At 38.6% G+C, this 15335-nt stretch overlaps 1 protein-coding gene across 1 annotated transcript in view; it reads right to left on the minus strand.

Moving 5' to 3' along the window:
- RYR2 (ryanodine receptor 2) overlaps positions 1-15335 on the minus strand; it is a 6224161-nt gene that overhangs the window by 2675770 nt on the left and 3533056 nt on the right. The window lies entirely within an intron of this gene.

Raw genomic sequence — 15335 nt, forward strand, 5'->3', positions numbered from 1 at the left:
CTTCAATTGTAACTTGGAAGATGATGAGATAGTCTCAGCTCTGCAGTAGGCATGGTGCAATGTCATCAATGCAGAAGCATAAAATTAAGTTTATTATTAGCAGCAGTGAAGCATGAAGTCTAGAGCATTGACAAAATAACGAAGAATGAAGGTAAAAGTAGTTTCAGTCATGGTGAATCATAACACTTATTACCACAGTATCAGCAACAAGGAAGGGTAAAGTTAACTGCCATTTTACTAATAAGGAAGCATGTAGCCTGGAACAGTATTAGTAGTAGGGAAGTGTCAAAAGTAGGAAACCAAAAAATTAAATGTTATGTCCCAAGAATGGAAGAATGACCTTTAAATATAGTGTCAGTAATGGTGAAGCATTAAGCCTAGCATATTATCAGCAAGACGTAAGCAAGGTGCTTAGCATGCAATTAGTATCAAGATGGAAGCAGGATGCTTAGTGTGCAATCTGTACTAAGTAACAAGATTTGTGTAGTTCCTGCAATGGGAAAGCAGAAGACACAAAGTACTGTCTATAGATTGAAAGCATGAAATTCCTTCTCATGTCACTAGTATGAAAGCATGAAGTTAACTATATTTTCATCAACAGGAAAGCATGGAGGAAGGTGAAATGTTGCAGCTAGAAAGAACAAAACTGAGTGGAAGGTCAGAAGAGTCTAAATGCTGTTTCAGCAGTAGGGCTGCATGAACCTTAGTACAATATGTGTAGCAGTGGTAATGGGGAAACACAAAGCCGTACCTCTCAACCTCTTAGAGAAAGAAATCTGGACAAAGCCATAAATAAAAATGGGACAAAGGACCAAAAATAGGGAAAATTTTAAATATTGCTCTTTCAAACTTAGAAAGGTGATAGAATGACAGGTTTTGCATTAGCATGAATTTTCTGAAGGGTATGAAGTCTGAAACTCAAATGCCTGTTATGATTTTCTAACTTCAATATTTTATTATCTGCCACTAATCTGCCAGAAAGCCACAATTTTATGGAAAACGGACCAAAAATGTATGGCAAAAATCTGGGCACTGCGAAAATCTGTACAGTTGAGAGGTATGCACGAAGCTCAGTGTACTTTCATTGATATGGAAGTCCGATATCTAATGAGGTGCTATGCACCAGGAAACAAGTGAGCTGATTTCTTCTAAATAAAAGGATTAAGCTCTGCTTACACTCCTTCCAGCTAAGCAAAGATCACAGTCCTTGAAACAAGAGGATAGCTAATGCCAGCGTATGCATTATAGAACAAACTTAACAAAAATATCAGCTCAGGAGTTATAAAATACTTGAACTAGTTTCATTTTAAGACTAGCAATGCACCTACTGCAATATCAATAAATTACTAAGCGTTATAGTAAAGACATTGCTAAAGAATTGAAAATCCATTTTCCAAACATTGGAATAGCAGTCTTAAATCTCTTATGCTCTGCCTTACACTTTTTGATCAGAACACATCCCTGTCAGATCCTGCCATGATCTCTATCTTAAAACTGCTTCCACTGACTTCACTAGCTGTGCAGGTCATCCTGCCTAACTCTTCTATTACCCACAATGACATTGTTACTTATCATCAATGGGGACATGCTGTTCTACTAGGTCAGCTCAGTTGAGATCATGTTCCTTCCAGGAAAAGCTTCCCAACTGGAAATTCCACTGACACTTCCTCTTCCAGAGAGAGGCAACAGATTTAGCAAAATACTGCTCCTAAATAGTGTAAGTTTTACTAGATAGTATAATTAGTTCACAGGTAAAGTGTTCTGTTACATGATCATTGCACCATATGAATTTTAAGTTGTGCAGTAAGCAATTTAGGAGAGAGTGACAGCAAGAAAAAAAAAAACAAGAAACAGATTTTGTCACTATAACAGATAAAATCTAAAATTAGATATGACACCTGTTAAGTGGAGACCCCCCCCCCCCCATACATGAACACACACAGGATTTGTATGGTTGAAAAAAAATGATTTAATGAAAGCCCCAGTCATCTATTGCAATGTTTATCACTGTATTGCTGTGACTATGGAAAATGATTTTAGGAGGAAAATGTATACCCCAAACGAAGGCCCATGCACATACCTTACCTAATTTTAATCATCTGTACGACTGCAACATCAATAAAGAAAGGAAGCTGCAAAATTACCTTAATGAAAGTCTTGATCTTTTGGTAAAGGTCTTTTGTAATAACGCAGAGGATTAAAGCCATGAGCATTTAGTGAGCTGCTTCCTGTAGTCTCAGTCGTCATTTACCTACTTATAGGGTCATTGGAGGTTACTAGGCTAATGACCCCAGGGCCTTTATTTATTTATTTATTTCAGTTTGTTAACCGGGAAAGTCCATTGGGCCAAGGTAGCCTAGCCATGTTATACCCGTGTTCCCTAAATGACCTTGGTTAGATGGTTGTTATTCATAGAGCGAGTCTATGATCAACACCAACTACCCATGTTCATGAGGGACACAGGTGCCATCCCAGGTTGAATTTAAGGTCTCTCATCCATTTGTCTAGGTCACACTTGAATATGGTCATTGATGAGTTCTGCTTCACGTGAATTGTGAGTTTATTCCAAAGGAGTGGCTATCACTAGGAGATATATCTGTCTCTCCAGCATGTTCTGTTTATGTCAAATGCTAAGTTGAGATCCCTGGAGTAGGGACTTTGTCCAGTCTGATTTGTGGATATGCAGCATTTCCATTAGGGCAGGGTTAGAGACTGGTCTGTAGGCCAGGCACAAGTTGCTTCAAAGCAGCCGGTAGGATGCACAGTACAGTGACAGGGCTTTCAGTCTTTACATGTAGGTCATATTTAGGAGGCCCTGAATTTTCTTGGTGAGAAACCTCTGTGGTCTCTCCAGCTGCTGCAGGTCTGGTGAGGTATGTACAAAAGGGTGAGTTGTACTCTATTACTGATTGAGTACAGAGGAGTTATAACATCCTTAGTCTTGGATGTGATGCTCTTACTTATAAGATGTCCAATGTAGAAGACTTTCCTTACCACTGTGGACACATGGTGATTGAAGTTTAGATTGCTATCAACCTGTGTTCTCAAATCTTGTACCACTGGGTTTGAGCTGGGGGGGGGGTGTCAATATTCTAATTTGCAGGGACTTCCACTTTGCCAAAGGGGATAATAATGCACTTTTTTGCATTTAGTTTTCGTCCATGGCTTTGGCATCAGTCATTTGTCTTTGTTAGCCCCTTTTGTGATATTATTCGACCAAGATCAGGCCAAGATCAGACAGGAATGGTACAGTGAAATGTGCTGATTTTCCACAATGCATGCGGTTGACCTTCTTACATCTATACCCTACCAGAAAGGTTTAAATTTATTCCATGAAGCCATTATGGAACTAACTAGCTTAAACAGTACATTAATTAACTTCACTATGGAAGTTATGGAAACAATTTTATGTAACAATTTTATTTTGTAGGTGAATATTTTAGGCAGGTCAAGGGAGTTGAGAAGAAGATGAGTTGTGCCCCTACATTGCAAATTTGGTGATGTTCTCCTGGGAAAGTAAATATGCTTTAAGACACAATTCAAAAAACACTGGAATATCTGCTTGTTTTTACATGAGTCACATTTTTATTTTATGGAAAGATAAGGGACAGGTGAGAGATGATTTTATTGGGTATACGAATGCTTCCCCATATTTTAACTTTACCCACACACATGGAGCGAACAGTATAGATTATTTAGACATCACCCTTTATAAAGATGGCTCAAATGGTAGCTTTGCTTCAAAAATCTTCAGAAGGACAACTCTCATAGTTGCCACCCTAAATATACTAAAAAAATATTGTTAAGGGGCAACTGGTTCAAGCAGCTGGAATATGTTTAAACATGCTTAATTTTAAATTAGAACTGAGTAACATGGTGCAGACGTTTCAAGTAAGGGGATAGCTGCAGGACCTCTGTACATCAATATGCATGTATATGTACCTTTAAGAAGCTATCCAAGCGCTTGTACTAGAGTATAAATACTGAGCACATGTGAGCCTGACTGCCATTTTGTAGTTAGCTGTTGAGATGTGAATATGTATGTATGTATGTAAGCTCTGTTAGTTGGTTTGTTCGCATTTGAAGATGCTGCTATCCATCCTGATGTGTTTGTATATATCAAAGCATGTGAATGAAACCCCAAGCCTTGTTATAATTTGTAACAGAGACGAACAAGTGACATGGTGTCAGAAGTGGCATGTCTAAAAGGACATAGAGTTTGAACTGACATATTTAAAAGGGCCTGAAGTTAGAAGCTGCATACTAAAGGGGCATGAAGTTTAAAACGGCTTGGTGAAAACTATTTAAGGCATTTGTCCAGATATTGGTGGAATATACAACAGTGGGCCATCCCAAAACTGTGCATACTTTGTAAACCAGGTCAGAAACGAATTTCAGGTATAAAATCTTGCTCAGCACTACTTCTTTTCACATAATATAAATGAGGCATACAGAATGCTCTAATTAATTTTTTGCATAAACAAATATGTACGATATTGATAAAAATATTCAAATTACTATGGAAAATGTTTAAAATAAAGTCCGATTGCATAAAAAGAATAAAATAAAGGGAAACAACTGCATTTTTTTGCAAAGCATATGTATTTTTGTATTAAGCAAAAATATCCCAGTTATCAGAACTGTATAAAGTGCATGTTTGTGCAGTGTTACAGTAAAACCATTTTGCAAAGTACAGCCTTTACAAGGCATATTTCACTGAGTACAGCCATTACAGAGTATATTTCACAAAGTAAAGTATTTTGAAGCATTTATTGTGCATTTGGATGTTGTTACAACCTCACAGAACAGTTTGCTTATACATAATTACAAGGCCCATGTTTTCAGTGTGTTTGTGCATATTTTGTGGGCATGGTAGATGGATTTTGAAAGCCCAGTACACTTGTGTATGACAGTAACATTGCTGAGAACTGGAGAGTGTTTGAGCAAGAGTAAGACATTTTCATACAGGCTGCGTTTTCTGATAAAGATGACAGTACAAAGGCATTTATTCTACTTAATTTAGCTGGGTCAGAAGCTATAGAAAGGGAGCGCTCATTTGTGTATGCACCTGCTATTTATGCTGGAAAGGGGGAAACCGTCATATTGTTGTACAGGCTGAGTCAATGGAGGACCCTGAGTGCTTAAAATGTAAATTTAGAGAAATGCATAACCCTCAGAAAAATTTTACAATGGAAAAGCACTTATTTTACATGAGGGATCAAGAGCCTGGTGAAACTTTTGCATCATACATTACTGACCTGAGAAATAAAGCTAAAACGTGCAGATTTGGTAACTTAAGGGATGAGCTGATAAAAGACTGACTTGTGTATGGTATAAAAGATGATGCTGCGAAAAAGATTTTGCTTCATGACAGTGATTTCACTTTGAATAAGGCCACTGAGATTTGTCAGATATAAAAGCTTACAGAAAAGAACACATGTATGCTTACAAATGAGAAGAGCTGCAGAAGGCACAGTAACAAAGCTCATGTTGATAGTATCCAGCACGTGGTTAAAAGAAATAGCCCCAAGCACATGGCAGCTATTGGAAACTCTGAGTCTTTCCAGCAAATTCCAGAGCATGCTCAGTGAAGCATAAGGGTGAGACAGCAAAGTCAAAACATGTGCCCCCATCCAGCTTTATAGTCACCTGTCGTAATTGCGGTGGTAATCATGAAACCAAAAGAGAAAAGTGCTTAGCTTTTGGTCAGCAGTGTCATTCTTGCAATAAGTGGTATCATTTCAAAAGGTTTTGTGAATCAAATAAGGCACATTCTTTTATTAAAAGCAAGCATTCCAAGAGGCGTGTTGATCAATTAGAAAGCTGCAACCCTATTTTTTATGTTGATGGTGTGTCTGTGCTTGATAAAACAGTTAATGCGGTAGATTTGTGGGCAAAGAATGAGATCTTTTGTACTGTTTGGATTAATGGGAGTCCTGTAGAGCTGAAAGTAAATACTGGCTCAAAGTGCAATGTTATGTCAGCAGAAATGTTTGCTAGAGTAAAAGCTGCAGAACAACTTGATTTGACAAAGTGTGTGAAGCTTGTTGCTTATGGTGGTGAAGAGATTCAAACCAAAGGCTCAGTAGTGCTTTCATGTTACTCTGCTGGGAACAGCTATGACTTGCAATTCTTCATAGTCAAGAGACATGTGCAGTCATTATTAGGCCTCAGAGATAGTTTGAAAATGGGACTGCGTTCACTTAATAAAGCGGTCCACCATGTAAGCCTGCATGATAATAACTCAAATTTTGCCCAAACTATTTTTTCTGAGTATGCTGATATTTTTGCAGACAAACTAGGCAAACTACCAGTTGTGTACTCTACGAAGTTAAACCCAGAGGTCAGCCCAGTTATCAGAGTAGTATGGAAAGTTCCAGTAGCTATAGAGAACAGAGTCAAAGCTGAGCTAGACAAAATGGTGCAGCTAAGAGTTATTAGTCCAGTAAAAGGACCTACTGAATAGGTATCTTCCATGGTAGCAGCGCTCAGATGATATCAGAATATGTACTGATCCAAGAGATCAGAACAAAGCATTAAAAAGTCCTCATCATCCAATGCGCCCAGTCAAAAAGGTTGCTGCCCTCATGCCAAACACCACTGTTTTTTCTGTTTTAGATGCAACAACGTTCATTTTGACAAATTGTGCCTGACTGAAAATCTTCATTTTTAACCACATTTAGTACACCATTTGTAAGACACAGACTTCCAAGAATGCCATTCAGAATAAATTCTGCCAGTGAAGTCTTTCAATGTGCAATGGAGCAAATTTTTTTCGGGCTATCCATGTGATGTCCATGTGTGACATGCAAAGATGTAATTTGGTCATGGTCAGAACAGCACCAAAGAGTATTTGATGCCCTGAAACAGAAAATTGCTAACTCGCCAACTCTCAGCTACTATGATGTTCACAAACCACTTACTCTTTCCTGTGATGCTTCTAAATTTGGTCTATATGCAGCCATTCTTCAAGAAGGTAGACCACTTGCCTGTGCATCAAGAACTCTTACCCAGACTGAGATGCAGTATGCCCAGACTGAGAAAGAGCTTTTGGCAATTTTGTTTGCATGTTTGAAGTTCGATGGTTATATTTATGGTTGACCTATCCAGATCGAAACTGATCACCAACCTTTAGTTACTATTTTGAGGAAGCCTATGCATATAGCTTCTGCCAGATTGCAACGCATGATGCTCAAATTGCAAAAGTACAATTTTAATCTTGTCTACACAAAAGGCAAACTTCTTTATCTTGTTGATACTTTATCCAGATCGCCCAGAAAAAACAAAGAATAGCATAACAATGAGCAACTTAATTTTGAGGTCATGGAAGTGAGAAATCTTTCTTCCACACGTCTTGATGAGCTCAGAACTCACACAGATCCGATTCTCCAGAAGCTAAACCTCTTTATCAGTTGAGGATGGCCTTCAAAATAATCTTGTTTACCAACAGAAGTGCAACCTTATTTTCCATACAGAGATGAGATTTTGTCAGACAATTGTATCATCATGAAAGGTCCTAAGCTGATTGTTCCAAAATTCTTGCAACAAGAGTATATTAAGATCTTGCATTGTGGCCACCCAGGAATTGATTCTACAAAAGATGGGCAAGAGGTCTAGTACTTTCGCTTTCTATGCCAAGAGATATTGAGAAAGTACTTTCATCTTCTTCATTATGTAATAGTACAAAGCCGCATCAACAAAAAAAAAACACTTCAATTAAGCCAGATTCCTGAACTACCTTGGGCAACAGTAGCCATAGATATATTTGAGTGGAATGGGCAACATTATTTGGTGTTAGTAGTCTCTTATTCAAAGTGGTTCAAGATTGACCTACTTCCCAACCTAACTTCCAGTGCTGTCATTACTAAGTTGAAGCTAAATTTTTCTGTCCATGGTAGTCCGCATACAGTTATTACTGACAATGGTGCACAGTTTACAAGTCAGCAATTCAACAGATTTGCAGAAGAATGGGACTTTATTCATATTAAGAATAGTCTTGAATACCCTCAGTCAAATATCTCAGCTGAACATGCAGTTCAAAATGCAAAACAGCTGTTAAGAGAAATCCAGATGTGACAGTACCAATGTTTTTCTTGACTTGTTAAATCTCAGAAACATACCTCGTGATAAACATCTTGGTTCACCTGCCCAGGGACTTATGTCAAGACAAACCAGAACCACACTACCAATCAGCAGTAATTTATTGGTTCCATATGCTAAGAAAAACAAAGCATTAAAAGCCCAATGGTTGAAAAAGCGTTTGCCCCAGAAGTCTTACTATGATAAAACCAGCAAACCGCTCAGTTCATTGAAAAAAAAGGAGATGATGAGGATGCAGACATCAAAAGGTTTTGATCGCATCAGATTTGTGAAAACTTTGTGTCAACAGCCAAGATCATACATTGCGGAATCACAAGGAATGGAATTCAGACAAAATCTGAAGCATTTGTTAGTAGTGTCTGAAACAGTGTTACAGCATCTTGCCTGTGACAAAGACTCTAGTTCTCAGAGTGACTTGTCCTGACAGAATCCCTGAGACTCTTCAAGCAGAACATTCCCCAGTGACTGTTCCTGTTGCTAAACCCGGTCCTAACTATTATGTCATGAGATCAGGTTGCATCTTGAAACCTACTTCCAGATACACAGCAACCTGGAGATGACTGTTGTTTTTCTTTATTAGTGTCTGTATAATTGCATGCCTATTGAAATGTCATTGTTTATCTGACACAGCACAGTAAAGGGGGAGAATGTAGATCAGAGTGTGTGATATACCTTTAAGAAATTTTCCAGTGAGTCAGCAGTCCATGTGAGTACTGGGCACGTGCAAGCAAGAGTGCCATTTTGAGAGAGCAGCCAGAGTGTGAGCATGCAAGTATGTATTCAGTCAGTTAGCTAGTTTGTTTACGTTTAATGTTCCTGCCATTCATACTGATGTATTTGTATACAATAAACTACTTAAACGAACACCCATGCCTCAACGTCTTCTTAATGCACATAAGAAGAGCAACATGTATTATATGATGGGTAACAGGATATGACTTGCTGAAGGGTTTTGTTTGAAATTATGGAAATGCCAGGGTTTCAGATTCTCAGTGAGGCCACAAAATAACTATCAGGGAGAAATTATGAACTGTGAGGCTGAGCCAAATACTGATCCAAATGAACAGTATTTGCGTAAAGGTCAAGATCAACGGTCTTAAATGGAATCCCATTGAGTGATTCCATTAGAGCCATTCTGTACTACTCTCTTAAGTGCGAATGCATACTGCAATGTACACAGCACTGCACATAAAGTTACTTTCCATAAAAATGCATCTGGAAACTTAGGCTGCTTGTGATGCTTTAGCCTAGCTTGTGTGTGATTCTGCAAGGCACATTCATAAGTGACATCATGGTGTCATTTAGCGTGCAATTCCTTTGTTTGGACCTGGTAGTGTTAGTGAGGCAAAGAAAGCGCTATAGATTAAGTTCTTTTTTAAAGTTGTGAACAGGAAGAATTCCTTTTCTTTTTGTTGATGACACAGGTATGTCTACAATTATTTGCCTAGAATATTCTGCTGAGACAAAATCTGAGGGAAACTTACTTTTTATTAAACACTATGAATCATTCCATATGTGATGGAAATTTGCTGTACACATGGTCAGTATGGACAGAAAACAGCACCACAATTGGTTTTCACTGCTTATTTTTTACTTTATTTAAAATTCGGCAATAACCACTATTTATTTATTTTATTTTTATTTTATTTTATTTAAATTTGATGACCGGGAAAGTCTGACTGGACACAGGTCCATTTTCAGCAGAGGCCAGGGGGGAAAAGCTCCATTTAAACAATTGCTAAACAGATATAATTATAAGAAACAGCCTTGCATTCTTAATACACACATATAAAATATCATCTAACATTGCAGTACAGGCTCATGTACAGCGCATAGTTGTGTTTTTAAATCCAAACAAATGGCATACAGGAGTGTGTTTAATATTTAATTATGGACACACAAGTTAATACCATGGGAATAAAACAATTTTAGGAAGGAATACGAAATGTAAAGGCTAGACAGAACTGGGTCATCCTTAGCAGTATCTTAGTATTACTGCTATGTGGCGGATTAGCCTGGGGAGTCACATGAGCACAGCCAGTTGCTAAAATAGTGGGTTTTGAGTAGTTTCTTAAATTGGGGAGGGCAGAAGCTGTCGAAGTTATGTGAGTAGGAAGTGAATTCCAGGTTTTTGCTATTGTACAGGCAAAGAGAGTTTTACCAGCTTCATTCCTATGTTTGATGACGTTTATGAGATTTTGGTCTGTTGATCTTAAGACTCGGGTGGTTGTGTAGGGTTGTATTAGATTTTGTAGTATGAGGGTTTTGTCAGGGAGGTAGTACAGTTTGCGGGCTATGGAGAGCTGTGCAGTAAGAAGTAGATGGGGTAACTCAAGCCATTTGAGCTGCTAGATGGAATGACAGTGAGGGTCCCTATTAGAGGCACCTGCAGCAAACCTGGCAATCTTGTTATAGCAAGCTGTCATTTTGTTTTGCTCGCTGTGGTGAAGATTCGCCAGGATTGGAGAGACATACAGTAGGGTGGATAGTAGGTGAGTTCTAGCAGTAGTGGCTTTGGTATGGTTGGTCATGAAGTGCCTGTTCCTAAATAAGAGACCAAGCTTTTTGTGCACTTTTTTGATTGTTTGGGCTATGTGTATGTCAAATTTAAGTTTGTTATCGATTACTACTCCTAAGAGTTTGGTGTGTGATGTTGGGGTGATTAAGGTATTATCTTTGGAGTTTATGCTGAAATCATTGTTTAGTGCAGAAGATCTGCCTAGAGTGAAGAGAATTAGGTTTGTTTTAATGCTAGAAAACCATGCTTCAGTCAATGTAAAGTTGTGTTGTGGTACTATTCGTAGTTCGCTTAAGGCTGGGACAGCACATATGATAGTTGTGTCATCAGCATATTACACTATAGAGGCAGAGGGGGTGGATACAGCTATCTGATTTGTAAATATGGAGAATAGTAAAGGACCAAGGCTTGAAACTTGAGGGACTCCTATGGATACTGGCAGAAAGGAGGAAAGTTGGTCCTGCCACAGAACTGCTTGTTGTCAGTCTGATAGATAACTGTTGAACCAAGATATAGTGGGTGAGGTAAGGTTAAGGGTATATAAAATTTTGAGCAGCATGCTGTGGTTGACCATATCAAATGCTTTTGATAAGTCCAAAAATATAGAAGATACAACTGTCCATTGTTTCTATGAATGTTGACTATGTTAGTGAAAGAGAGTAGGGCTGCTGTGGTACTATGAGAGGGTCAAAACCCATGTTGAGATGATGATATCAGGTTATTTTCTAGGAGGTATTGCATTAGTTGTGTATGCAATACTCTTTCTAGTATTTTTGATAATGGTGATAAAATTGCGATTGGGCAGTAGTTGGTGAGCTCAAGGGAGTTGCCGTCTTTGCGATATGTGGGATATTTTCCACAGCTTAGGTACTTTACATTCAGATATTGATCTATTTATGAGAATAGATATGGGGTAAGATATGGTTTCAGCTGAGAGTTGAAGGAAATCAGCAAGAAATTCATCAGCAGCCAGTGTGGTGGGTTTTAGTTTTTTGAGGAGTTTAGTAATAAGTTTTGTGGATGCTGGAGAGAATGAAAAGTTAGAGGGAGTTTGTTGTGTAATAGGGATAGAAGGAGTAGGAGAGGGTGGGGGGTTGGAGATGCTATTTAGGGTATTAGAAAGGGCTAGGACAGTTTCTGTGAATAATATGCTGAATTGGGTGGGGATGCCCTCATTACTGGTTGGTATTGTGGGTGTGGGAGTGCTGATTTTACCTGGGTGAAGTAATTTATTTATCGAGGCCCAGAATTTTTGAGGGCAGTGGGCATGTTTTTCTTGTAAGGTTTTGTAATAATTAGTTTTATCAGTTTTTATGAGTTTTTTTGGGCTTGTTCCGAAGAGCTAGGTAGATTTGTTTTGTGATAGTGGTTTTCAGTTTATGATATTGGTTCCATGCTCTATCTCTATCCTTCATTATAGTTTTAGTTTCTTTTGTTAGCCAGGGGGCATAGTTAGTCTTAACTCTGATGGTTCTGGAAGGTGCATGATGGTCTAGGAGTTTGAGAAAGGTTGAGTTAAAGTTGTCTACTGCTTCATCTAGGGGTAGATGTTTTAGGGGGGACCAGTTACAGTATTTTAGTTCCTGGTTTAGGTCTTTGGCTTTGAAGTTCTTTTTAATGCGAACTATTCTAAGGATGGGTTGCTTACTTTGGCAGGGTTTATTCTAATAAGGTAGGTTGGTTGGTGATCACTCAGATTATCTGGTAGGCAGCCTGATTGGTGGGCTAAGGTGGGGTCGGACAGGAGTATCCAATCTAGGATGGATTGACGTTAGGATTTCTTATTGATTCTTGTGGCAGTGCCTATGATTTGGGTGAACCTGTGTAGATTAATATGGGTAGTGGGGTTGAATTTGATACAGTTGGACCAGTCTATATTAAAATCTCCTAAAATTATGGTTTCTTGTGGATGGGAGATAGACATCCAGTGTACCAGGTTTTCCATAGTGGCAATGTTATTTCCTGGTGGGATGTAGGCACCTGCTATAACTATATGTTTGCCAGAGTTTAGTTTTAATTTGGCAAGAATGAGTTCAGTACCATTGACTTTATGAGGGTTGTAGCTAACTTGCTCCAAATTGAGATGATTTTGAAACAATATGGCTACACCACCTCCTTTTCTCCCTGTCCTATCTTTCCATATAATATTATAGCCAGGGGGTGTGATCTCGTTATCATGAAGTTCTGGTCTAAGACAGGTTTCAGTTAGTATAGCTAAGTCTGGTTTATATAAAGCCAAGAGGGCATGGAGGTCCTGAACTTTGTTGAGTATACTTCTTGCATTCATGTTTAAGAGAAGAAGAGATGACGTTGCCCTACTGTAGAGTGGGTTTGATTGATTTAGGTTGGGCTGGAGTGGGTGGGAATGGGGGTAGGGTAGGGGAGCAAAGTGAGCGTAGCGAACGGAGCGGGAAAGCACTGTCCTGGAGGAGCAGCAGTTGTGGAAAACAATCAGTTGTGATTCAGGGAGTACAGTAAGGCATTATGCTTGGAGTCTACTGGTTAGTAGTTTATCATTTAGAGAAAGCTAGCAAGTACTTAAAGCTTTGCTACTCTCTTTCCATAGAAGGAGGTATTATTCCTAAATCTATGTGGAGGGAAGCAGCACAGGTTATCTGGGAGCTAGACTGTGGAGGTGGATGGAGCACTCTGGCAGGGTAAGGGGGGACTAGGTCAGAGGTGGTTAAGGTAGAGACTATGTGAGTGAGGAGGACAGTGAGAGGGCTGGCATGAGTAGAAAGAAGAAGTGCAAGAGGGAGATACAGTGGAAGATTGGAGAGTGTAGAAAGTGAGCTGGGATAGAAAAAAGACCAGTGTGGGTGTAAGATGGTAGGTTAAGGTCTGATAATAGCCTGTGTGTCTGGGTGGGGGTGGCACGGCAATGTTATGTAGCTGACCAGGAGCAGTACTCAATGGGCACAAAAGTAGGGATATACACTCAGGAGCACATCTTATTTTGCATTAGTATCACTGAACATACGTTCAAATACTGTTGGTGTAGAGGGCTTCCTTCAATAGATCAGTACTTGGAATTGGGGTGGTCTTCAGGAGTTGGCTGGGGTTTACAAGCCTTTATGCCTTAGGTGTCAGGGACCTGTAAAAAAGATAGAGAGAGACCTCAGTTAGAGCTAGATAGTAGTGAGTAGTAGGTAGAGATGTTAAACAGACAGGAGGAATAATAAAAAGTGTCCAAGGATTAGAGTTAGTAATACAGCTGGAAGGTTAGAAGACGGGACATAGAATGGAAGTATTTCTCAAGAGTGATATTAGGAGGAATAGGTGAGGAGAGTAGGATGGAGTCACTTGGCTGTGCAATGATAGTCTAGAGGCAGGTAGGAGGTAGAATAGTAGAGTGAAAGAGATTAGAATAGTATAGGGAGATAACAGTTAAATCTAGCTAATAATCCAGCAAACAGAAACAGTTGGCTGCATAATACAACATAGTTAACAACATCAACACATCTTATTTCTCATCAGTAGCATGAACCAAAACAGTTGGCAGCATAATACAACATAGTTACCAACAACAACTCATTTTGTCTCTCTTCAGTAGCGTGAGATGGTTCTCTGTTATCAAGATAATATGCCAGTAGTAATAAAATATCCAGGTACATAGATTGTGTATTAATTAACCTAATCAGTATTTGATTCTTAATGTTTTTCCTTCCTGTTTTTATGTTTTACCTTTTTGCAAAGGTGGGCAACTTCATGATCTTCTCATAGCTATTGTTAACACCTAGGCCAACGTGATTTTTTTTATGTCCCAGAAAATGTTGTTCCCTATATTCAGGGTGAAGCATCATAAAGACAGTATTCAGTTTCAAGGATGAAATATTTGAAAAATCCCAAAGCTATTATCTTGTGTTTAATTAGTGTAAAACATATTCTGGCAGGGTTGCCACCTTTTCAAATTCACAAAGTAGGACATTTTTCCCAGAAACATGAGATTTTACAGGGCAGTCCATACATAAAACCAAGCTTTTTTGTCAAAATAAAACTCCACTGTTGTAGAATTTTAATTTGTATTATTTTGTATCATACTGAGGTGTTTCACTTAGTGTTATGTAATAATCCGATGGAACTTAAAATGTTTCTTGTTCTAAAGTCTCAGGACATTCATGTTTTTATTTATTTATTTTTTGCAGGACACAACTGCTCAAATAGTGACTGTCCTGTGTATAAAGGGACAGGTGGATAACACTAAGTTTTGTCAGTTTTCCATCTTTTCTCCAGCAAATTACAGTATGCACATTTCTTAAGTGTTCCTCATGAATGTGTGAATGCAATAATTATAATTTTTCCATTTCCAAAACAAAACTCACGTTTCTGTCCAAAGGAAAGTTTCATACTTGCTTTGTTGAATCAGTTTTATACCTCATGTGAAAGGTTTGGCTGTGTGTGCTGATGAAGTACTGGTACACAACTGGTAAGTTGAAGTCAGAGTAATTCAGTAAGTGGTATGCCCTTACCAACCAGGATAGTATGGCCAAAGTTTTTACTATCCTGCCATCAGGGTGTCTCAGCATACATTTTACAACCACGCTGATTTCTGATTTCATTTTTTTTTTCAGCCTCTGAAGCTTTATTCTTAATTAAAGCATACAAAGACACTGGTGCTGCATTACTTTTTAATTATATATGTTTCTTTTCCTTGGACTGTTGTTCCTTGGCTTCTTTACAACAGAACTGTCAGTTCTTGGAAGGGGAGTTTGAATAT

This window comes from Protopterus annectens, chromosome 1.part2 (genome assembly GCF_019279795.1).
Source record: "Protopterus annectens isolate FY-2018-M chromosome 1.part2, PAN1.0, whole genome shotgun sequence".
In the NCBI taxonomy this organism is placed as follows: Eukaryota; Metazoa; Chordata; order Ceratodontiformes; family Protopteridae; genus Protopterus; species Protopterus annectens.